Genomic DNA, 24,121 nt, shown 5'->3' on the forward strand with positions numbered 1-24,121 from the left:
ATGCTATTGGTAACACTTGGGCTGATGAGTTGGGGCATGTATATAAAGCCCTGGGAGGAATAGGGACCTGTACAGTAACCTTGGCGACAAAGGGCTGAAGCGGTCATTGATTCTCACTTTGGCTCAAATAAACAAATCTATTCCTTATACAAGGTCAGACTGATTTCTACAGTCAATTAAAAGTCAAGGCTTTTATTCTGGAACAAATTCTATGTTATTTTCTTTAACGAGAATTACAATGGATTTGTTCACGGAAAAGGAAACTTCAGTCTCTGTGTACACATGACACTCTCTTAATATGACTGAGTGAAACTCTTCTATAAGGCCACTGTACCTTGGCTTACAGCTACATTAAATCCAAGTATAATCACTCACAAGGTAACAGCCTATACTCACAGTACTCAAATTCCTTGGCTCGGGTGGACAGTGTTGAAAGGAGCCTGAAGTGCTATGCAGTAAAATGAATGAGCTCTCACCTTTCTTCTTGAAGGCATACATCAGAAGATACTGCATTTCTTCAGATCAGAGAGACAATGAACACAATTCAAACCCCCATTCTTCACTGGCCTTCCTGGTAGCCCAGGTAACAGAAGAAACACATGAGTATTCAAAGGCTGAATTTTTTTATTTTATTTAAATGCTGTAGTCACTCTTCCCTTCCAAACATTTTTACTGAGATAAAAATTTTCTAAGTAGCTTGGTGGATCAAAAAAAGCTCTGGTGGTTTTGATTGAACATTTGTCTTGTCTAACCCACACCAGGAGAGCGTGGACCTTGTATCTGTCTCTAGTAGCTGATCCAAATGAGAAGTCTGAGGCGGCTGCTGCTTCAATAGAGTCTGTAGGGGCAGATCCTCAGCTGCTCTAAATATCCACAGTCCCACTGAAGTCAAAAGATAGGTGATAATTGACACCAGCTGAGGATCTACCCCATAGTCTTTTAGCTAAAGCAATGTCTACAGCTCACCAGAATGGCTGAGTGGTTAAAGTCTTGGGCTTAAGTTTCAATGTCTGTGTGAATTCAATTCCCTTTCCTGATAAGGGGCTCTGGACAGCTGGCTGCTGCTTCTTCTTTTTTTTTTTTTTAAACAAAAACTGATGTCTGCACAGAGAACTGCTGACACAGGACATCTCACATGGAACTCACTGCAGAATCAGGGCCTTACACCAAACCAAAATGCAGAGAACCATATCCTCAGCTGATGTAAATTGGTATCACTTCACTGATTTCAGTAAAGCCATGCCAATTTATACCAACTGAGGATGTGGCCCAAACTGCGTATTTGCCTAGAAGAAACACACCACATATTTATGTTAGCTTGTGAACAGATCACAGCTAAACCCCTATCAGAGAGTTGCATAAAACTTCGCACTCTTAGCCAATTAGTATGAATACATGTTTTTCATCAGTTCTCAGAAATCAGAATTTTTCTTTGCTAAAGAGACTGAATGTGTTGTAAGCAGCATTGATCTTGCTTTTCTTTCAAAACTCTGAAATTAAAGGACTACATAATATTTGGGGGGAGGGGGGAATTGTTCAGTTACACAAGGGAAACAGAGTCTGAACAAACAGATGCAGAAGGGGAGCACGTGGCAGCGTTGTTCTACCAGACTGCACTGCCCAAGGGCTAAGGAAGAACAAGAACCCATGCAAAGGCCCGGGGCCTAGAGCAGATTCCCTGAGTAACACTGTGTTCTGTGGGCCTGCCATTTCTGCAGGAGATAAAACCTCAGGAGAGCCATCTCTTTAAGCCTGATTCTCCACTGCCTTGTATCTCATTCAATCATTTACAGCTGTACAAATGGAGTGTAAAATGCAGCCATTCTGATTTGGTAGTTTTCCATCCACTTTGCACAGATATAAATGACTGCACAAAATGCAACGCAGTGGTGAATCAAGCCCCCAGGAGTGCAAATGCAGAGTTTCCCCAAACCCCTGCACAGATTTCCTCTATATGAAGGCCTTTTTTTCTTTTCTTTTTAATTCTCCATTTTTAGAAATACCTTCAACCCACTAACTAAGGTTTCTGTAGGACCTACAGTGTTTTCTGCTGAAGCTACTGCAATTCCAGCAGAAGCAACACAGGTTACCTAACGAGTCCTATTCCCAAATATATTCTCAGAGCCATGCTTGACAACCTAACTATAAAAAGCCAAGCTGACTTACGCTCTATATAACTCACAAGAAAAAGAAATATGAACTTACAAAATAGAAAAAAAAACATTAGGAAACTAAATGCTTCCAAGAGACTATTACTCCTGGGTGAATTCTGCACCACTGTGCAATGCAGAATTTTGCAGAAATTAATGTTGTGCACACAGAATTTCCTTTTTTCCTGTATGGAAATGGACTGCAGAGATGTTGGGCACCACTAGGGGCTGCTGGACCTGGCAGAGCCCAGCTCACAAATAAAAGACAAGGCTGCAGGGAGAGGCCAGGAACTGGAGGGTTCCTAGCAGCTTTAGTTCCCAGCACGCCCTGAAGGAAGGAGGTAGCTGTGCACAGGAAACTCCATGCAAGCCTAGGACCCAGTATCAGGCTGTTTCTCTCTCTGGATCTCTGGGTTCTGGGGGCAGGGGGATGAGTAGCTGGGCTGGGGGAGCCCCACAGCTGGTCTCTGGGGGGTAGGCGATGTGAGTCTCTGGGCTGGGGGCCCACAGCTGGCCTCTTGAGGGTAGGGTTTGTGTGTCTGGGCTGGAGGGCATGGCTGAGGTCTGTAGGGAGAGGGGGTGTGAGCGTCTGGCTCCCCGGCTGGGCTCTGGGGAGGGAGGGGACAGAAATAGGAACTGGGTTGTCATAGGGGTTTCTTTAACTCTCTGCTCCTGGGGAATTTTTGTGTGTGACCGTATTGTTATGGACATACTTGCTGACAGGGTATTTTGAAATAAATTACCAAAATAATTGAAACTGGTGTGATTATATAGTGTTATTTGGACAAATAAGATTTGCTGAATTTTGCATAATTTTAAAATATTATGTGCAGAATCTTAAATTTGTTGGTGCGGAATTCCCCCAGGAGTAGAATATGTAAAAACAATGGAGAGTAAGAAAATAATTGAAACAAGAAGTACTGTACTGTGTCCTTTGAATTTCTTGGGTATGGAGCACTGGATTTTATTTTAAGGGGCATGGTCATCCCCTATTGGGATTTTCCCCGTATAAAAGATTGGAAACATAAGTAGAAACTCATAGACTTTCCTTTAAGTTATTCACTTAGTAGAGCAGGGTTTGCCCCTTCCCAAGGCTCAAAACAAAAAGGCCATTCAGATCCAGCACCTCACAGAACTTAGGGGAATTACACTGAGCTGAGAGATCTGGTACAGACCAGGGCCATTTATTATGGAACCCGTGCCTGCGCCTTGCCTCGTGGGTCTCTCTCGGACCCCTGCAGATTCCCTCGCTTGCTGCTACTGCTGCTGTTGCCGTTGATTCCCCATTTAAAAGGGGGTTTATGAGTGCAGAGTGGGAGCGTGAGCAAGATAATGCTGACTGAACTTCATCAGCATAGTCATATAACTGATGCTCCATGTTTCCCATAGTTGTCAAGTTTTGTGCAGCTCCACGTGATACTTCTTATGTAGATTTAATGGACCAATCTGCATATACCCATAAACTTCAGCTCAAAAGGACAGTGCTGTTGAAAGGCACTGGCTTGACATCCCTGGTGAATGCCATCCTTTGTTTATCTACATGGTAGCACCAGGTAAAGCTTTCTGTACACAACACACTGCCAGCTTGCCTGGATGCTGATCTGAGGGAAGCTTCCTTTAGAGATCGTTTAGTATCCTTGGTCCCTGGAGTTTTTGGCCTCTCTGCTGAGTCTGCCAATTAGCACAAAGCATGGTGGTGAGTTTGTGGTGTGGGGGTCTACAGCTGAAGTCCATCAAACTAGTCCTACATGAGGGCCATCAAACACCCATGAGTATAACTATAGCAGTATAGATGGTAAGGCCCTGAAGCTTCCAGTCCCCCACTAAATGCTGTGAATGCTCAAAAATGTGGATCACTTTCTTAAAAAACAAGATTTTTAAATCAAGCTTTGTACTTTTTGGAGCTTACGTAGACAGGATCTGTCTTCCACCTTCCAGACAATGGCAAAATCTCCAGCATACTGAGTCTCCTGCAAACACATACACTGCAGTCAAGTGCCCCATTTTTGTTCTTACAGGAACAGCTGCTATTAACCAGCCCCACATACAATTTGTACAGAAAAACTATTCTAAAAGAACCTTAAAGTTGTACGATCAAGAATCCAAAAGTTGGGAATTGCCAACTTTAAGGTTATCTTTAGAGCTAGTCAGAAATTTTCCATCAGAATGATTATTCCAGTGAAAAACAGTTTCCACAATCAAAATTGTCAATGGGAAAATATTGATTTGGCCAAAAAAAATTGATTTTCTTTTGGAAAAATCAAAACAAGGTATTTTATTTCAGGTGGAATTGACCTAAATTGAAATATTTTGGATTGTTGAACTGACCTGAAAGTTTTCATTTCAAGTCAGTTCAAAATTAAACTTCGTTTCCTTATGGTGGCACATTGCCTCATAGGAGTTAAAGTTTGGGCCCTAATTCTTTCCTATAGACTGGGCTCTGTGGCCAGACTACATATCCTATCTGAATTGTGTGGTGCATCATGGGAACCACATGGCTATAAGTAGGTCCCTACCAATTTCACATCTGTGAAAAACGTGTCACAGACTGTGAAATAAGCCTTTTCCCGTGAAATCTGATCTCCCCCTGCTGCTAGGACTTGTCCATCCCCTGCACAGCTTCTCTCAGGGGGAGCACAGACCCACCTCCAGGTGCCTTCCTCTGCTGCAGGATGCTCTGGGACTGGGCAGCAGCCCCAGAGGTTCCTGCATCTGGAGAAGGCTTGTGGAGGTGGGTCTGATCTATCCCTATTGCTAGGAGCACCCCAACCAGGGGTCTCCTAGCTCTGGCTGGGCTGGGGAGGGACAGGACTTGTCCATCCCCTGAACAGCCGCTCTGTGAGGGAGCTAGATCCACCTCCAGCTCTGAAAACCTCCAGTGGCTGCAGAAAGCTCCTCGGTGCTGCCTTCAGCTTTTTGTCACAATTCAGGATGAAAACAGATATTGAAATATGAGAATTTTAAGCGGAATGGAAATTCCAGTTTTCACCCAGCTCTAATTACGTGTACAACCTTCCATCTGCCCTCTTGTGTATCTGCATTATGATACAGTCTTTGATTACATACCCACATACATTCCTGCAGGGGTTATAACCAGGACTTTCAGATCCACAGCACAGACCTCTTTCATTTGAGGTCAAGAAGCAACGAGCGTCAGAATGAGGGTGTTGTCTTCTATCGGCTACGCGTGCGGTGGCATGTGGAGTACAGACCCTGCACACCCAGCTGGCACAGGTATAAATAGCAGTATAGATGGTGAAGCACAGCTTAGGCAAATAGAGTGGAAACAGACCAGAACCCTCGGGTACATACCCTCCACAGCTCTTTACACACCCAAGCAGTGCCTCTCACATCTACACTGCTACTTTTGGCAGCATAGTGTCCTGCTGACTCCCTGCTGCCAGAGCCTTTCCCCACTGCCTTGAAAGACTCTGGAACTGGGGAGAAGGTCTGGTGAGGAAAGGCGGCAGGGAGCTGCCTGAGCCTTTCTCTCCTGCTTGCTCCCTGTCAGAGCCTTTCGCTGCGACATGTAGCTATTCATACCCTGCATGCCGCTGCAAGTATGGACAAGGCCTAAGTGAGCTAACACAGAGAAGAGATGCACATACACACACTTTGTTCAAGGATTGCACAGCAGCAACACTGAAAGTGTCTCACTAGAAATTTTCATTTAGTAAGAAAATGCAGTTAGTTTAATGAGAGCCTTTGCAAATAATTCCATGAAAGACATTCCTTTGTTTTATGGGGGATTGTATCTGTGCCATTTCCCTTTCCCTGTGAAATAAATAACACATCGACTTAACAAAAAAGTTACATTTCACAACTTACTCACATCATTGCTGGAAGTAAAATAAGTTCCTCGGCAGTTTAAATGCCCTGGAGAGTCATCCAGCCTGGTTTCTCCCAGTACATTGCCGAAGATTATTCTATTATCTCAGTTGTGTCCAACTGCAGTTAACCCTTCTGCACTATTGATTAGTGCAGTTGCAATGCAAGAGGTTTTTTCTCCTTGAATTTCAAGTCACAGAAGTTCATCACCTGGCTTAGTTATTAATTCCCAACAACATCTGGCTTTTCCTTAAATTGAAAATGCAGACAGCCCAGAGGAGGGAGATAGAGAGAGAAAAGTTTTTTTAAAAAATGTACACCAAGTTCTATTTCAATAAGCTTTAGAGAAAAGTGCTGAGGAAATAATCTGTAACTAGTAATGTATTCAATGAATAATGAGTGATCATTATTTTCTCAGGTTTCAGAGTAGCAGCCGTGTTAGTCTGTATTCGCAAAAGTAAGCTTATGCTCAAATAAATTGGTTAGTCTCTAAGGTGCCACTAGTACTCCTTTTCTTTTTGCATTATTTTCTGAAATGTATTTGTTATTCAGTGATATTTGAGCAAATTTTATTTACTCTGTGGTTTGCTATTCAAGATGTGTGGCTTAGCTGAAATGGGTCACACTAAGTCACATGTTATTCATCTGTTTTCTTGGGGTATTATTTTTAGGTCTAATTTCCAGAAGTGCTGAACATCTCCAGCTGCCGTTGTCTCCAATGGGAGATGTAGGTTTTAATACATTTGAAAATCTGGCCCATAAATCTTATAATCAAGGTTCTGAAATTCTGTTTTCAAAAATATGAAATCTGGAGAGCTCAAAGTTTGTGCTAGTTCAGTTCAATCACACAAATGTTTGTGCCTCTTTTGCCCTGCTTTCCACAAACATGGCTGAAGTAAATGTTTAACCACTCATTTGAGCATGTGTAGATTTGTTATCACAGTATTTGTCCAGCTGTAGTTAGCAATGTCTCCTGCTACAGAACCTCTTACACTGCTAACGATTGCTAGATGTTTGGGTTTTTTATGCTTGTCCATGCTTTGTTCATGGCAATAACAATATCCACGACAGCTTGAACATTTTCTTTGGCTCTGACTGTAAAAGACCCAGTTCATCTGTCACTGGCTTTGGATTAGGTTCCATAGCAATATCTCCTACCTCTCACCATGCAAATGCAACAGTTGCCTCAGTTTGCCTCACTTATGTAGTTAAAAGAAAATACAACCCCTTGTGGGGTAAAAGAATTCTAAAGGAACAAAAGCTCGATGAAATTCACTAACAAACAATAGTTTAAAATACCATTCTTCACCCAGTTTCTCACCCATTCTGGGCTGCAGCACATCCTCAAAGTTCTGTACAAACCTTTCTTCCCTTAGAAAGGAGCTTCCACCTGTCCTCTCTCAGAAACTCTGACCTTGGGCCCAAAAAAGAAAGTTAATGCCCAGTTTACATCCCAAACCCTCTATTTCCTTCTCCAAGACTTATTCCTTGACTAAGGTTGCCAACTCTGACTGAAGCTATTCCAGGAGATTTTTTTTCCCCAACATGATGTAATGTCATTTTCTTAAAATATCCTATTAAAATCTCCTGGATTGCTTTCAGTAGTCACCGGGAGATCGATGCCGATTCTAGGAGACTCCAGACCAATCCTAGAGGGTTGGCAAACCTATCATTGACTCCACCACGGTTATCTTCCACCTTAAAACCTGACCCTGTCTCGTTCTTTAGCCTCACAACTTCTTCCTCAGAGTACTCCAGGAAAGCCCCTTATTGCCAGGACCCAGCTCTATCCAGCCTGAAATAAAGTGCACTTCCCTGCTTGTGTGCCTCGTAGGCCTCCTCATAGCAGGTCCTTTCACCAGTTCTTCCCTGACCTAGGGTCTTTCTTGGGCCCTTTTAAGGGAGAGGCCCAGAGTTTCTGTTTCTTTCCCAGGCTCCCAGCAGTACTTACTCTTCCCTAGGCCCTCTTCTGGTTTCTCTACTGTAAGCTATTCCTCACCAGGTTCTCGTACCAGGGAGAGCCAGGGCATATCTTGCTCCCTCTCCACTGAGCAAGAAGAGCTGCTTATATCCTTACCCCTTTCCCAACACACCTTGCTATCAGGGCTACAATCTTGGATGGAAACTGTCGTGTTAACCGGTTAAAAAAATAGATGAATATAAAGGAACGTACTTTATGAATAAAGTGCTTATTTGAAACCCAAATAATGCAAAGTATTTAACCAATGTATTTATATTATTAAAAGCTATTTACTGTTAGATACATGAGTACATTTCTAATTGGATGCACAGGTCAATAAACATCTATATACAGAAGTAGAAATACAGGCAACTCTTATAAAGGGGTAGAGAGACAAGGCGGGGGAGGTAATATCCTTTATTGGACCAACTTCTGTTGGTGAGAGAGACAAGCTCTCGAGCTTACACAGGGCTCTTCTTCAGATTTTCAGCTCTTCTTTGAAAGATTAACTCTCTCACCAATAGAAGTTGGTCCAATAAAAGATATTACCTCACCCACCTTGTTTCTCTAATATCCTGGAACCAACACAGCCACAACTACACTGCATAAACAGGCAGTTACATATACAGATTCATAAACCTTTCCTGTTTCCCATCATTCTTTTATATGTGGCATCATGTAGTTTTGGTTTAATTCAAGACTGCATAAGATTTAGAAAACAGTCATTACTGAGTATGTCTTTTCCATAAAGAAATTAAGAATGTAGCCTATTGGGTTTTCTAGAAACTGAATAGGGTTCTGAAAACTTTTATTAGCAAATTGTTAGAATTTCTTTAGAAGACATTTAATAGAATTAGCATGTAAAGGAATGATATTTTCTTCTGGATTTTCAAACCAACCTATGACATTTAATAGAGAATTATATACCTATTGTAGGATTCTTTAAGTCGCTTTGAAACTGCTGTATAAAGGTTATCTTTATGTGCTAAGTGCTAATGGATGTTTTATATGGTTACATCTGCTTGTTTATTGGAGCCTTTTCAGTACCCATTTCTTACTGTTTGTCTGCCCAGTGTAACCAGATATACACACTGAAGTATACATATTCAGATACACAAACACCATTTGATAACAGGTTAAGAAAGACCTGAAACAAAACAGCATTTCATCTGATGTTGTGTATAAGGAAATTATAGGGCCTGTTTGTCCACTCACAGCACATTTAACTTCAATGGAGTTACTCCTGATTTTCACCTGTGTATTAGAAAAGCATCATTTTTAGAACAAATGAGTAAAGACCATCAAGGGCAATAATATTGTTAATGGTGCACCCAAAAGATCTATGAGGTTTTTATAAGTACTTTATATGCCCATAGTATCTAAGTACAAGCAGATCGAGGTTTAGGTATGTAAATCATGTAGGATCTGGCCAAAGAAGTCAGAAAGAAAAAAAATAAAATTGCACCTGTTCATAAATCTCGTCTTTTTTCCACCACTGACGAAGGGATTTTAAAACAAGACTTCCACTATCTTTTGAACTCAGAAACACCACAAATGCTGAAGACATCTGCTGTAAGCAGCAGTGAAGTCTTCCAATGAAATGAAAAGTTATGTAATGGAGGTGAAGAAAAAATAAACAAACAGCAAAAACCTTCCTTTCCAATTTACAGTAAGTTAATATTAGAGACAGACCCAAGGCACAAAATGCAGATCCATATTTGAAACACTCTCTAAATTTAGGGGTGTCCAGCCTGAGCTTTGGTTTGGATGAAAAATTTGCATCCTGAACTTTTAGGTTCGGTTTTTAAATTGCCACTTTCACTCTAAAATTCAGATTAGAGGCATTAGTCTGGGCCCAGCTCTAGTTAAAATTAGGGACAGGCCAAGAGGTTCAAATAAAATAATAATTAGCCCATGCCTTAAAACTTGAACCAAATCTGAACCTTTATTATTCTAAACTCAAAATTTTTCCCAGGACTAGAAGCAGAATTACCAAAACACTATAAGGAAAGCTATTTTTATGAAATATACTGGATTTTTTGGGGCAAATTGGTATCTGATTGTACCATGCTGAATATGTGTGTGTAAGATACCAATATATTTCTCCTTTTATCAATAAATAAGTGCCATAAGGATCATCCCTTCAGTAATCTGATTGGCTGGACAAGTTTGTTATTTGACATTGCAATTACTAAGGAAGTAAAAAGTCTCAACAGACACCCATATATTATCTCAAACTGTAGCACTCCCAAGGTTCTAGCCGTCTGTACTTCCATCATAAATAACAACAGTTTCTTCACTGTGTATCAAATAAATCACACTATGCAGTCAGGATCCAGCTTTCAATCTCAGTCTAACGATTATATTGGTTGATTTCCAAAATGACAGCTAAAGGCCATGAGAATTTTTAAAATATTTTCCCAGACATATACATGCTGTCCTATGCTTTTTTTAAAAAAATAAAGAATAATTATGCAGTAAGCACATATGTGATGTTAAGTGTTCACAAGGAGTTATTACTTGCAGAGTTTGCTTTGAAATTATCAGTAGACATAACTATTTAGTTCATACAGAATGCAGAAATCTCCTCAGAGATGTGTAAAGGATATTTTAGCCTGGAGGGGAGAAGGTTACCAGGAGTACTGGCCTGTATTTACTCCTTTCCTTTGCTTTACTATAGAAAGCAGAGATGGCAGAGAGAGAAAATTATTTCAGGTATTTTTCTTCCACTTTCCTTTACACAGCTGCAATAGAGCAATTTAGGCTCTAATCCACAGCTGGTTCTGTGCAGGCATTGGGGTCCACTCATGCCAAGCCAGTTGTAGGATTGGGGGCCTACATTTGCAATTATTTAATGGCATACAGTGTTTTGTATAAAAAAAAATTACTAGAAGTCTCCTCTCAGGAATTCAACTGTTTTGCTGGATTGAAGCCAGCCATTATAAAACTGATAAAGTAGCAGCCTGATAAATATTTAGTCCAGTACTTATACTGAATGATATCCAAAAAACAATAAGAACACAAATTTACTGGCTATATCAGTCATGATTAATTCTTGGAGAAATGTCAGCATATATAAATTTGTCATGCAAAAAATACTTAATATTTAAGAAATTCTTTAACAAAGTACTGAACTTTTCTCCCTGTTAATTATTTATCTATGAAACTCCTCTCCCTCCTTTTTAAAAAATCTAAACAAGTTATTATAGGACTTTTTTCCCCTTTTGGTAATAGCGTGCACGTACACACATACAAGAAAAAAAAAACACAACAAGGAGCACCCCTGGCCCCAGCTTTCCCCAGTTGTGCATCTGATGTTTGCTGGTGCCATCAAGCAAACACAAAACAACAACAAGCACATTCTGTTGAAATGTTTAGCTAAATGGAACCAAAACAGTCACAGTTCACTATTTCATAAATACATTAATTAGAAGTGTCTCCAAATAGCATGTGATTTTGAATTATTAACATAAAACACTGCATTATAAATGACTGCAAATTGCATTCCTAGTGCTCTCCATGCTTAATTTATTATGCCGTAGGAAAATTTGCAAATTACTTCACTGTTTTATATTTAATGGATAGTTTTATATGTATATTGTTTCATTAAGATAAAATTAAATCACAGAATACATATTATATGCCTTTCCAGTGACATAAATGTCACTGGAGACCCTCAAACTTTGTGAGGAGCGGAGTGTGCTTCTGTCATTTTGCTGGCACTATAAAGAAGTGAGAATTGGTTTTAAGTTGCTCCCCTCCCACGTGCCCATCCCCAGTGGCTCTTTCTGCAGCCCGTTCCTTCCCATGTGCTGGGTGAGGCTTACAAAGGACAGCAGAGAAAAGTTTTCTGAGTACTTGAGAATACATTAATGGCCAGCAGCAAGTCAGCGATCCCATCATTATGGCCCATGGTATTACTTTTTGCAGTAAGAGGAAATTTTTCTGCAGTGTCCTTTCCTTCTGGTAAGATTTAGTTCTGTGTAATACATCTTCTGGGAAACCAGAATTGAATGAAGCCTGGTTAGGCTAAAAGTCATCAGCATCAAGCAGGAGCTGCTTCACACCCCCTCTGTGTGGAGGAAAGCAGCAGGTGCCACAGAAAATACTGGAGACAGGAGACAACAAACCCCCCCCCACACACACACACACCCCACCCCTAATGATCCAACCAGGGACAAAATTTGTTGATGAATCCTGGTCATGTGCCACCTGAGGCACGTCACACATACACTAAGAAAGAGTAGCTGCATTCACATACTCTTAGTGGGCATTTTGCTGTTGCATCTCTCTCCAGGTGGGAAGGGTGAAAATAGGGCATATTGGGGACCCACTGGTGAAGCAGGCTAGCTGGGATGTCTGGAGAAACAGAGGGGAGTTGAGGATGCTGTATATTTAAAACACAATTTTAAAAATGTAACTAATACCACAAACATCATTGACAATTCCTTTGCATGTTGTCTGTGCATATCTGTTTGTCTATCTTCTCTAGTTAGATTGTACATTCACCAGAGCAGGGACCGTCTATAACTATGTTTGCACAGTATCTGGAACAACGAGGTTCCAATTTAGTTAAAGCTTCTAGGTGCTACCAGAGGATAAATAAATAATGGACCATGAAGACGATTATAGCTGTATTTAAACAGGCTGTCCAACCCACCCCTCTCCCCAAAAGTTTTGTTAAGAATTAATAATATGCCCTGAGTGGACAATGATAGACTGGATACATCTTTGGTACCACTTTAAGCCATTTTAAAAAGGTACAGAAGGCACTGGTTGCCAATCTGCCTAGTTTCACATAGCCATAAAACTTATTCTCTTTTAGTAAGAATATAGAAGTACAGTGATATGTTGCAAGAAGGGTGGGAGGCAGGGAGATGGTATATTTTAGAAAAGCTGTAAATTTTGCTTTAATTTAAGTTAAAATAGTATTAATTAAATCTGTCTTGCAAGAAGATGCTGCGAGAGACATACCTCAGACCTACTCTTTTCAAATAATAAAGATGAGACTCTGTCAGAGATTGAGGTGTCAAAACTGGAAGTGCTGGAACAAATTCACAAATTAAAGAGCAACAAGTCACCATGACCAGATGGCATACAGCTGAGAGTTTTGAAGCAAGTTAAGAATTAAGTGGCTGAGCTGCTAACAAAAAATATGCAGCCCTTCATTAAAACAGCTACTATGAGGGAGAGTGGAGGGGAGCAAATATTTTACCTCTTCTTAAAAAATCTGCAAGGAGTGATTTTTTGGGAAGATGATAAATTACACAAATGACCTCCTACTTTATTGGCCTGGTTTCAGACATGAGATCAGAACACACAAACATCTTATCCTTGATTGACAATATCCTATCAGCTGCCAGCTACAGGTGAAGTGCATGTGATGATTTTTCTGACTGAGGAGCCTTCCGCAGCAATTGGCCAGGAGCTTTTGTTGACATGCTGGTGGAATATTGCGAGGACAGAACTACGGTGTATCCAGTTTTCTTGGGGGTCGGGGGGAGGGTGGGGGAGATTGCAAAGCTTGATAATTAGTACTCACTAGAACCTACATCATATATTACCTCTACATAAAGCTTCTGGGAATATACAGGCATTTTGCCTTGCACTAGTGTTAATATGTGGTTAACTTTTAGATTTACAATTTCCTATCACCAAACAGGATAGTATGAGATCTTGCACAGAGGAGAAGGAGGCAAGGGTGGGAATATATTGGCTTAAGATAAGCCTGGATAAAACAAGTGACCCTTACAGATTCATAGTGTTTAAGGCCAGAAGGGACCATCTAGTCTGGCCTCCTGTATATCAGAGGAAACAAATTATTTCACCCAGTTACCCCTGTATTGAGCCCAATAACTTGTTTGACTAAAGCATATCTTCCAGAAAGGCATCTAGTCTTGATCTGAAAACATCAAGTGAAAGCGAATTCATCATTTCCTTTGGCAGCTCATTCCAATGGTTATTCCCACTTACCGTTACGAGTGTGCACCTTATTTCTAACTTGAATTTGTTTGACATTAACTTCCAGGCATTGGTTCTTGTTACGTTCTTATCATTAGAAGAAAACACCTAGAACAGAGGTTCTCAGCCTGGGGATCACAAATAGATTTAGAAATAGATTTAGAATAGAAATAGGGCATCATGACCACACTCTCTTTCTTCGTGGCTTGATGTGGAGAGGGTGTCCTGAAACTTCTGTTGCAACATGGGGTTGGTGTATGGAAAAGGTTGAGAACTGCTGTTTCAGCGACATGGGGCTGCACTTTCTGTCGGCGGTCTAGCTCTTGCTTTTGTCATATTGTGCAAAGTCTTGTGGCTGTATTAGAGCCACTGCTCTTGGACTCCAAGTTGACTGCAGTAGCATGCAATGTGTTTTTCCCAAGTGGGTGGTCTAGAGGCTGAGACCTTTCCTCTGTAACATGAACCTCACCAAAGTGACCCACATCTTTGTCATCGCCAGGCTAGATTATTTTAACGTGCTCTCAAGGCTACCTTTGCAGAGCATTCAGTAGCATCAGATGGCACAGAACACAGCAGCATACCTTTTGAGCTCACTGCACTGGCTGCTATTTGCTTTCATGGTGTTGTCTAAGGTTGCCAAAGCCCTAAATGGTTTGGGACCCAATTATCTGCGGGATTGCCATTGTCTTTTATGTTCCATTGCAGCTGCTACGGCCTTGTTATTTCCTGGTTCTCCCATCCATACAGCATTCTCTGGAGGGGTCGGGGGAGGGGGGGGTCTATCTAGTGCAGTGGTTCCCAGATTTGTTCCGCCGCTTGTGCAGGGAAAGCCCCTGGCAGGCCGCACCAGTTTGTTTACCTGCCGCGTCCGCAGGTTCGGCCGATCACAGCTCCCAGTGGCCACGGTTCGCTGCTCCAGGCCAATGGGAGCTGCTGGAAGCGGCGCGGGCCAAGAGACGTACTGGCCGCCGCTTCCAGCAGCTCCCATTGGCCTGGAGTTTGCAGCAGTGGAGACAGGAGCTTGTTTCTCTCGCTCCTGTTTGATTGATGTTTCTCAGTTGTGCCCGTGGAAGCAGCACTCACGGCAAGACCATGAACTTTTTCTTGATGCACTTTTTTTTTTTTCTTTTTTAAGTCTCCAGTCACTGAGCTTTACTCAAGACTCAGAATCTAACATCTTTGTCTGTTCTCTGCCTGACAGGTCTGAGATATTACAATACAAACGGAGACCCCAAGGAGTGAATAAAACCCCTTTAAAGTGCTGCTTTACGTTTGTGTTAACTCACAGAAGTCTATCGCTTGCTCTGCCTGGACCTAGTCAGATCTTACACAAAAGGGAAAAAATGCACTTAAAAAGTGCTGTTTTCTTTCCACTTCCCATTGCATGCCAGATCATTAGTCTTTCTGCATTTCTCTTTTATTCCCCAATCAGTTTGTGCCAAATCATATTATAATTCATTAAATCTCTAAGAAATACAAAGCACTCCAAAGTGCTCTTTGGTGTCTCCGTACATGTGTTCTCTCACTCTCATTGTAATTATTCCTGTCTTAGGGTCAGCTCACACACACACAGCAGGAAAATAACCCCAAATCACTCATGATCACAGTGAGATCACTACTCAATAAATTCACTTAGAATGATTCTTATGTTGCCACTGCTGTTTTGCTGGCAAAACTGTAACATGCTCACTGCCTCAGGTGAAGCAGTGTGTTGACCTGCCTTTTAGGCTCACTCTTCTTTGCAGGTATGCAATAATAACAGAGGCATTCAGGCTAACTTTGATGTACACCTCTTCGTCCACCCTCTGACAAGGTCAGCAATGGCAAGACTCCCTTTGACTTCAATGGGGCCAAGGCTTTACCCTTGTTTGTTAATCAAAGGGGCGGAGTAGTTCACTGCTATTTGTGCTGTCAGAAGAAAATATTGACTTCAGACAGGTCTCTAGTCTCTAAAGTGAGTGTGAGGAAGACTTTTGCAGCATGATTGTCACTGAAAAAGAAACCTTGCCCCAAGATGGTACAATACTATCAGCAAAAGAGAGGAGGACCCAAGTTACTACAAAGAATGTTGAGACTGGTTAAAAGCACACAGAGAATTTTGTGATCAGGTGGTAACCTGAATTTGGGTAGGTTAATTACTTTAAAGTCATCCCATGGCAGGGGAGGGACCTTTTCAGACCCTTCTGAACCAGGGTTAGTATTTCATGATTCTTCATAGTGGGGACCAGAGCCAGCGCTAGGGATAAGCAGACTAAGCAATTGCTTAGGGCCCTGAGCAGCTTAAGGGAGCCCCCTATTCGCTTTTTATTATGTGTTGGGGGGCAAAATATTCTTGCTTAGGGCCACCAATGGGCTAGCACCGCCTCTGGCAGGGACACCAGGGAATCTTAGGAAAGAATTCTGGGCCAGTTGGCTAGACTGAAGGAAGCATAATCCAAAGACTTCAATGATGTGCACAGCCTTTGACTTTGCAAATGGTGATGGATCATTTCTGTTGGATCTTTTCTGCTGAATACTATATGACTTTGTACCCAAGCATGTTCATGAACAAAAAATAAACATTTAAAAGAAACAACTCTGTCTTTATATAGCGACAGCCAAAATGGCAATACAATTCTTAACAAGACCTGACTCCCACACTGAGACCTAGTGGGATTTTAGTGAGAAAAGGAAAATGTTCTCCTTTTCGCTGTCACTAATGTATATTTCTCTCATTTTCGTTGGTGAGTTTATGTTGCTTAGGACAGTGAGGGACTAGTAGACCAACTAATTCACATCAGTTCTGTTCTGAAATAGTAGTACCCTTCCAGTAATGGGACCCTCTTTTAAATGGGGCCTAATATACTATTATTGCGGTGATTTCATAATGCAGATAAACTGGGTCTACAATGGGAGCATATAATCCATTTGCTCTTGTGCCCAAAGCAGAAAATGAACAGAGATCGCCATAGCTAAAAGGCTGGTTAGATAAATGACTTCACCACCCATTCCATAAAGAATCCTTTTTTAAAAAAAAAAAGCACAACTGAAGTAATACAAGAAAATGGTGGTTCGTTTCATTATATAGCTAAAAAGGATTCATTGGTTTCACAGCATACATTTAGATTAATTTTTCAGATTTGACAATGTTATAAAAATTATATTGATTCTGAAATTATCATTTTAAATTGGTTCTGTCATTTTAGTCTATTAGCACTCTTTAAATGAAGTGATCCAGCATTACAATCAATCTTATCTTCCATTATGCACTTCCTGGTGCTAAAAAGTAAGATCGATTCCAATTAACTACACTGCTTCAGTCATTCAGTATTTTGTGTTGTTTTGTTCTTAAATAAGCTTGTTACAGCCTGGTATCACCAAAAAATATATTATATATTTAATTTTTTTTTCATATCTATGTCATATTTATATTTTAAAAGATACAATTGTTGCTCTTCTAAATAATGTGATGAGAACATTAATGCCACTGTTAACCAGTTCAGCAGGTGAAATATTTTCAGGGACCACCTGAATTTTAAGAAAAAAGACTATTTTAAGAATAGTCACTGTACATATAGATGTATGTACTGTAAATCTATACGTACAGTGAAAGGGATCAGAAGCCTTGCTGAAAATGTCTTTCCAATCTGAGGCAATGGACTAAGGGAATATTTTTAGATGCTCTTTAAGGAGTGATGAGGAGGAAAGCAAAGGTGTGAAAAGTACACCAAGACATACGGATTTAAAACAAGTAAAAATCACTTCCAACCTATTTTTCCCATGCCTCTGGACTTTCAGTTTCCAGTGTCAGCTGAGACTGGACACAGTAATACAAACTCCAAGAGAGACTCTTCTCCAAGTGTCTGATTCCCCACTGCCTTGTGTCAGTGTAAAATGCTGTCAAATCAAAATAGTTGTATTTCACACCCATTTGCACAAGTGTGAATGACTGTGCAAGGTGCAAGGCAGCGGAGACTCAGCGCTCTGTACTTCCAGCTGAGATGAACACAGAAATCTGTTGTGAGAAAATCAGATCTTGGCAGGCCTGCATGCTGACTTTTAAACACAGAAATCAAATAAACTGATTTCAGATAACACTTGAGGTGGGAATTTGCATATTTTAAGTTCTGTCCACTGCCACATGGCAATGATAAAGAATCACAGTCATTTGCTTTAAACACTGAACAGGGAATTTTATTAGAATAAGCAAAACACTATTTCCCCTAATGTCGATGTAAGCAGGGTGTGAACGAACTCACCTCTGACAGCTAGTTGGGGAGGGAGAGAGACTTCAGGAGCAAACTGTGTTTACGTGAACACACCTACTCTGCCAAGATATCCAGCAGATAGATCTGTGTTGTTCAAGTGATCAACTTTGGCTGGTGTTGGGTTACAAATCAATTTAGTACTGAATGCAGGGGTAGTGAAATATTATCATCAATGTTGTTGTCTTTATTGTATGAATAAAGCTGAAAGGACCTAGTTAAGCCAGCAGCTCGAATGCCAGACCCCTGTGAAAGTAAGACGGGTGGGGACAGGTGTCCCAGCCAGGAGATGAGGATGCTCCCTACGGGTCCCCGATCTGGTTTAACCTGTTCCTCTCCACTGTTCAAAGATAGAGCGAAATAGGCTTTATTAGGAGCCTTTAGTTATTCTAAAGTGCTCAAATGAGAACTGAAATTGCTTGTGGGACAGCATTTCTGTTCAGCCTGCAAGGACCTGAAAATCACTCAGAGACTGACCTGCAGAGGTCACAGCAGAGAGGCAGGTGGCAGCAGAAGGTGACTGGCAGTCGGCCGGCAAACGCGCGGCTGGCGAGTGGAGATGGATGAGCAGCTGGCGGGGCGGCCAGCGGAGAGGGATGAGCAGCTGGCGGGGTGGCTAGCCAGCACAAATACTCAGATGGTAGAGCAAGCAAGGTGCCTTCTTCCCCAGGTGGGAGGTGAACTCACCCAGATGCACCTCTGAACCATGGGTCCTCAGTGACCAAGGACAATCACTGTGAATGGGGTATGGTGAGGGAGCAGAGAGCAGCACAGAAAAGCAACCTTTGGTTGTAGATCTCAAAAACATGAGGCAGAAGGCACTGCCCCACATTCTGGGGTGGTGTCCTGCTCACAGTTCTATGATTATGAATGCTGCTTGTGGCATTTTCTCTAATTGATGTCCGGTAAGTTCCCTCCTTTCATTAAAAGTTTCTTTCCTACACTCAGACTCTGTGCTTGCGAGAGGGGAAGTATTGCCTCTCAGAGGCACCCAGGGGTGGTGTGTAATTTTCCCAGGTTACTGGGTAGAAAGGAATCCCTAGATATTGAACCCGGCTCTGGTTGTTGCCGGCTCCATCTGGCAGAAGGGTTACATTTCTTTGCTTCTGTATAGTGCTTCTGCCTAGAACCTTCCCCAGCCCCCTCCTGCCTGGGTTCCTGCTACAGGTTTAAAGAAACAAAGCACATATCCTCACATTTGTTGCTATATGAACTCTGAGATCTCATACAAAGTGCATGTTAGAGATGGGCATTTGCAGTACTGCAGATGCTATATTTGCTTCTGAAATTGCCACTACAGCATTCTTTCACACCATAACACACAGGTGAAAGAGTCAAGAGAAAGCAAACTAGAGCCTGCTACAGCATCTCTTTCAATCATCCTTAAACTGCCTTCAGGCACTTTGTCCCTGTCTCGAGTTTTAATTCTCCCAGAGCTGTAAGTGAAGAATTCTGATATGGCAACATTTATATCCATTTTTCACAAAGTGCAAGGCAGTGGAGAATCAGACCCAATGTATTTAGAGAACTGTATCATGGCATCCAGTCACACAGCTCTGTACTCAGATTTTGTTTGGATATGGAAAGCTACAATTCACCTACTGCCTTTGAACTAAAGATGATTTCTCCTCGGTCTGTCCCAGGGATGTCGGCTTTGGCTAGGAAGGCGTTTGTCACTATTGTATATAGTATCATTTAAGCACCGACACTGCATTCAGCACTGTACAAGGCACAAATATAAAGAGGAGGGAAGGATAGTGGTGTGGTAAAGACATTGGATTTGGGTTTGATTCCCAGATCAGCTCAGACTTCCTATGTGGTCTTAGGCAATCGCTGTGGTCTGACTGTGAACCTGTTACACAAATAGTCACACTGAAGTGAGAGGAATTGCTGATGTCCATAACTGCTCATTGATGCAGGAAGGTTAACAATCTGGCCCTAAACCTTTCTCTCTCCATTCTCCATCTGTAAAATGGGGGGAATAATACTTTACCTCACAGGAGTGCTGTGAGGTTACATTTGTTAGTTTCTGTGAAGAGCTCTGGTGCTATGGTGATGGGGTCATATAAATACATAGATAGAAAGACAGTAATGTTATAGTCTGAGATGTAGACATTCATGATATACAGTGCACAAGGAGACTCAGAGGAGAGTATAAGATGAGAGGGTTGGGGTTTTTTTCTTTGTCTTTTCCTGATCTCACTCTCACCTCCCTAAGGGAGTTCCCAAATACCAGAGTGGAAAGCTCTCTACAAATACAGCAAAAGAGTGATGGAATGTTGGGCTGAGGATCTTTAGGAAGGATTTGAATCAGGAGGGGAAGGAACCTGACGTATTCGATTCAGGAGATTGTTCCATGCACAGGGGGCAGCACAGGAGAAGACAGGCGTGGGAGAGAAAAACTAATGTAGCATCAGAGTTGGCATCACTGGAGCCTGAGGAGGAGGGAAGCGATACGATAGACAGGAGACAACATTTGTCTAGAAAACTGCTTTTGTTTCTCTCCCATTTCATAGACAGTGCATCTATTAGAAGTGACTTTTGCTGCCAAAGGACTTGTCATTTTACATTAGGTTTAGCAACTTCTGCTGTGGCAAAGTGCACAGCGTCTCCCTTCACATAAAGAAAATATTTTCACAAGTCTGTTCAACCTGCTAACTGTGATTACAGCCAATTGGCCCATGGTATAGCATTTAGCATCCCCACTCCGAAGTAAGAGAATCAAAGCAACTGGACAGCCAGCTACTTGAGGAGTATACATGGGTGTAGATGTGTCCTAAGAGAAGCTTCTAGACCTGGTGCTGAACTTGTTTTGCATGCATATATCAGGTCTTTAGTATCTTAATATAAAGATGCTGTTTTAAACAATAAAAATAAGAAATTAAAATGCACAAATTATCTTAGCTTTCATATATTTAATGGATAATCTCCCTTATCTTTTTATACTCAGGATTTCAACAGCTGGCCACTTGTATAGCGGGTGCTCCTTGTGTAATCATGTGTGAATGAGGAATGTAGAGCATGATGCAAAGTGGCTAAAGAAAGGGAGTTCCTTTAACACCATTGTCTTCTGCCAGATGATAGGTAAATCTCAGCTGGTATGAGAAAAGAAGGTAGTGAGAAATCAGACCAAAGGAAGGGCTATGCAGTGGGTGGGGGAGTAGTGAATAGCGTCTAAAAGAAGGGGATGAAGTGGTTGGGTCTGCATGGCAAAGGAAAAGAGGTGGTGGTGGGGTAGGGTGGGGTTGGGGTATCTTAGAGGGAAAGCTTGGCAGGGATATAAATAAAAACAAAAACAAACTGAGCTAAAAATTAAACAATGACAAACTTCTCCTGTTTTCCCCACTGGGGTGTCGTTGCAACTGGGAACAATCCCTACACCAAGTATAGTCACATCTGTGTCTACTAACTAGGTTGCAGAGAACTGGCTTGAAATACAAATATCCCTTACATACTAAAGGGATATATATTTTTCCAGGCTTTCAGGGAAGGTTGAGAGGTGGTTGGAATCTTTAAGGATAGTTGAATGTTATCTGGCAGCTGTTTGGTTGTTTATTGTGGTATGTCAGGGGGTAGATTGTTCTGGGGTGGGTTTATTATTTCAAATATTTTGTGTGAATTGTCAGTTTAAAATTTGTTAAACTGCCTACTGCTTAGTTAGATTTTCCTGCACAAGCCATTCTTAGGCGCTGAGTTTTGTCTTCTCACTTGATCTGCCCTATGCAAGATTACTTTTCCACAGATCAGTTTCCATATTGTTTTTTAAAAAGAAATCAAGGATTGGACTATGGGACGTGGAACAGAAGGAGCCTGGTGCAACAGCTTGCAGTGAGTTGTGAAGGAACTCTTTGTTATATATTGTAACTGAATAAATATTCTTTTTGTTATTTTTTAACTCAGATATGTATTTGCCAGCAATGTTAATATCTAATTAGAATATCCTTATTAAGCTGGTGGATAGATAGTAAGCATGGGGTATGCAGCTTTGATTAAAGGATATTTAATTACTTTAAACTTTTAAATTATTTATTTCTTCTTCCATTGTTTCAGAAATTAAAATGATTGATTTGTGATATTGTTTTGTGTTGAGTTTTTATTAACATTTTGCTTTCTTAACTCTTCTTCCATTGTATCACAAGGTTGTTCAAGGAAAAGACACAGAGAATTCAAGGAAGGGCTTTCAACATTTCTTTTGTTGAAGAAGTGCTCTCATCAATGGCTAACTCCAGAGCTAAAATTGCATGTGGCCTAGCTTAGGCAAGGAATAGGTTGCTACTGGATAGGGTTGCTTCTCAAGAACGGAATTTTGTTCTGCCTTCCTTATTTTAACAGCTTATTTTAAAAGCCAGCCCTCTTGTTCTTTGCCTATGTTAACATCAGATGGAGATGAGATGAGTAAGCTTTGAGAACCAGGCACTACTGGAGGTGACAAGGCTGATTCCCCACTCTGGCACTTCGACTGCAGAAGGTGGGGGCCCGCAAGGATTCTAAAAAAATTAATGCTGGCCACTCCAGGCTGGTTTTAAACTCCCAAGGTCACAGCTTTTCTGTGACCTTGGATGGGTAGATGTTGCCACCACCCAAGTGCAAAAACACGCAACCCCTTTTGAGAACCCATGAAGAAACACTTGGGAATTCCTTCCTGTGGGGTGCCCTCAAGCCCTTTCACCCCCCCCCCTTCCCAGGAAGAGCTGAGGGGAAAAAAAAAAGGAAATCAGCTGTTGCTACCAGCTAATTAAACAACATATGCACAAACCTCTTAGGGACACAAATCCTGTTCTTAAAAAAGGTAAATTTTATTAAACCCAAAAAGAAAGGAAATACATTTGGAACTTAGGCTTTTTGCTAGATCTTAAAAGAAACAATTACAAAAATTAAGCATCAAGATAGCTCTCTTGAGGTTCAGCTTAAAGGTTACAAGCAAAACAAAAGCATCTGGGGTTAGCACAGAGGAGTCCACAAACCAATAAGAAATAAAAGAAATAACCCTAATCACATCTTTCTAGATATTCCCTAATTTACTTACATATCTGAGGCTTCAGATAAGTAGGTTTGAGGTATGAATTAATGATCTGTGATCATACCTAGCTTAAAGCTACTTACAGCATTGCTGCTCTGTGTCTCTGCTCTCCAGAGAACCACAACACACAGACAAAGGGAAGTTTTTTCCCCCCATTTTAAAAAGTTCTAGCCCTCCCTTTGGCTCTTTTGGTCAGGTGCCCACTCCTTTTTCTTTACCTAGGGGACTTTGTTAACCCTTTACAGGTAAAGCAAGCAGAGGACAGCCACCAAGAGGGACTTTATAGCTAACTGGTTGGCTGGGTGTCCATAAAAGGGAGTTTACCACCACCACCCCGCTTCATTTATCACAGGGGGAGATGGTGGGGAGGAGGAGGAGAGAGCAAGGGAGAGTGCTTAAACAAAGTACAACAAAAATTTCCATTCCCCTTACACACACACACATACATACGAAGAATTTATTTCAGAAAAGTCCAACATTTGCATTTGGAATGTTGTTCCCCACTAATGTTGAGAATTTTTCCTAGGCATCTCTCATGCAATACAATGAGAAGCATTTCCGCAAGGCCCTACATCAGTTCAAGGAGCTTTGCTTTGTTCAACCACTGGATAAAAACCATCAAGACTTATCAAGGGAAGTGGTAGTGTAAATCCCCGCCCAGAAAGATTATGCTTCGTGGGGGTGTCTCAAATCTGGTGTGCTAGCTCTTTTTTTTTTTTTTAAACTTGGTCCTGAAAAAACATTCCCTTTTATGCTGGCTCAGGAAGCTAATCCCCTGAAATCCTTTTTGGGCCTGTATTTTTATTGTTTCACTTTTCCTCAAATCTTTCCCTTATTTCTATGAGTGCTGCAGTCCATTCCTAGGCCTCGAAATCCAATTACCAAACAATGTACAAATATATGGCTGCACGCGGTCTATGGGAACAGCTGCAAAATTGCTAATATTAGGTCTAATTTA

General features: G+C 41.3%; 1 long non-coding RNA gene across 10 annotated transcripts in view; it reads right to left on the bottom strand.

Moving 5' to 3' along the window:
• LOC141982585 (uncharacterized) overlaps positions 1–24,121 on the bottom strand; it is a 176,739-nt gene that overhangs the window by 126,820 nt on the left and 25,798 nt on the right. Inside the window, exon 1 of one of the 10 annotated variants that reach the window (XR_012638133.1) lies at positions 5,983–6,110. The exons of 8 other annotated variants lie outside the window; for them this stretch is intronic. This is a non-coding gene — a long non-coding RNA (uncharacterized LOC141982585). Of the gene's footprint in view, positions 1–5,982; positions 6,111–24,121 lie in introns of those variants that run through there. One more of the 10 variants, XR_012638135.1, reaches the window with a different exon arrangement.

The sequence above is a fragment of the Natator depressus genome, chromosome 2, assembly GCF_965152275.1.
Source record: "Natator depressus isolate rNatDep1 chromosome 2, rNatDep2.hap1, whole genome shotgun sequence".
Classification (NCBI taxonomy): domain Eukaryota; kingdom Metazoa; phylum Chordata; order Testudines; family Cheloniidae; genus Natator; species Natator depressus.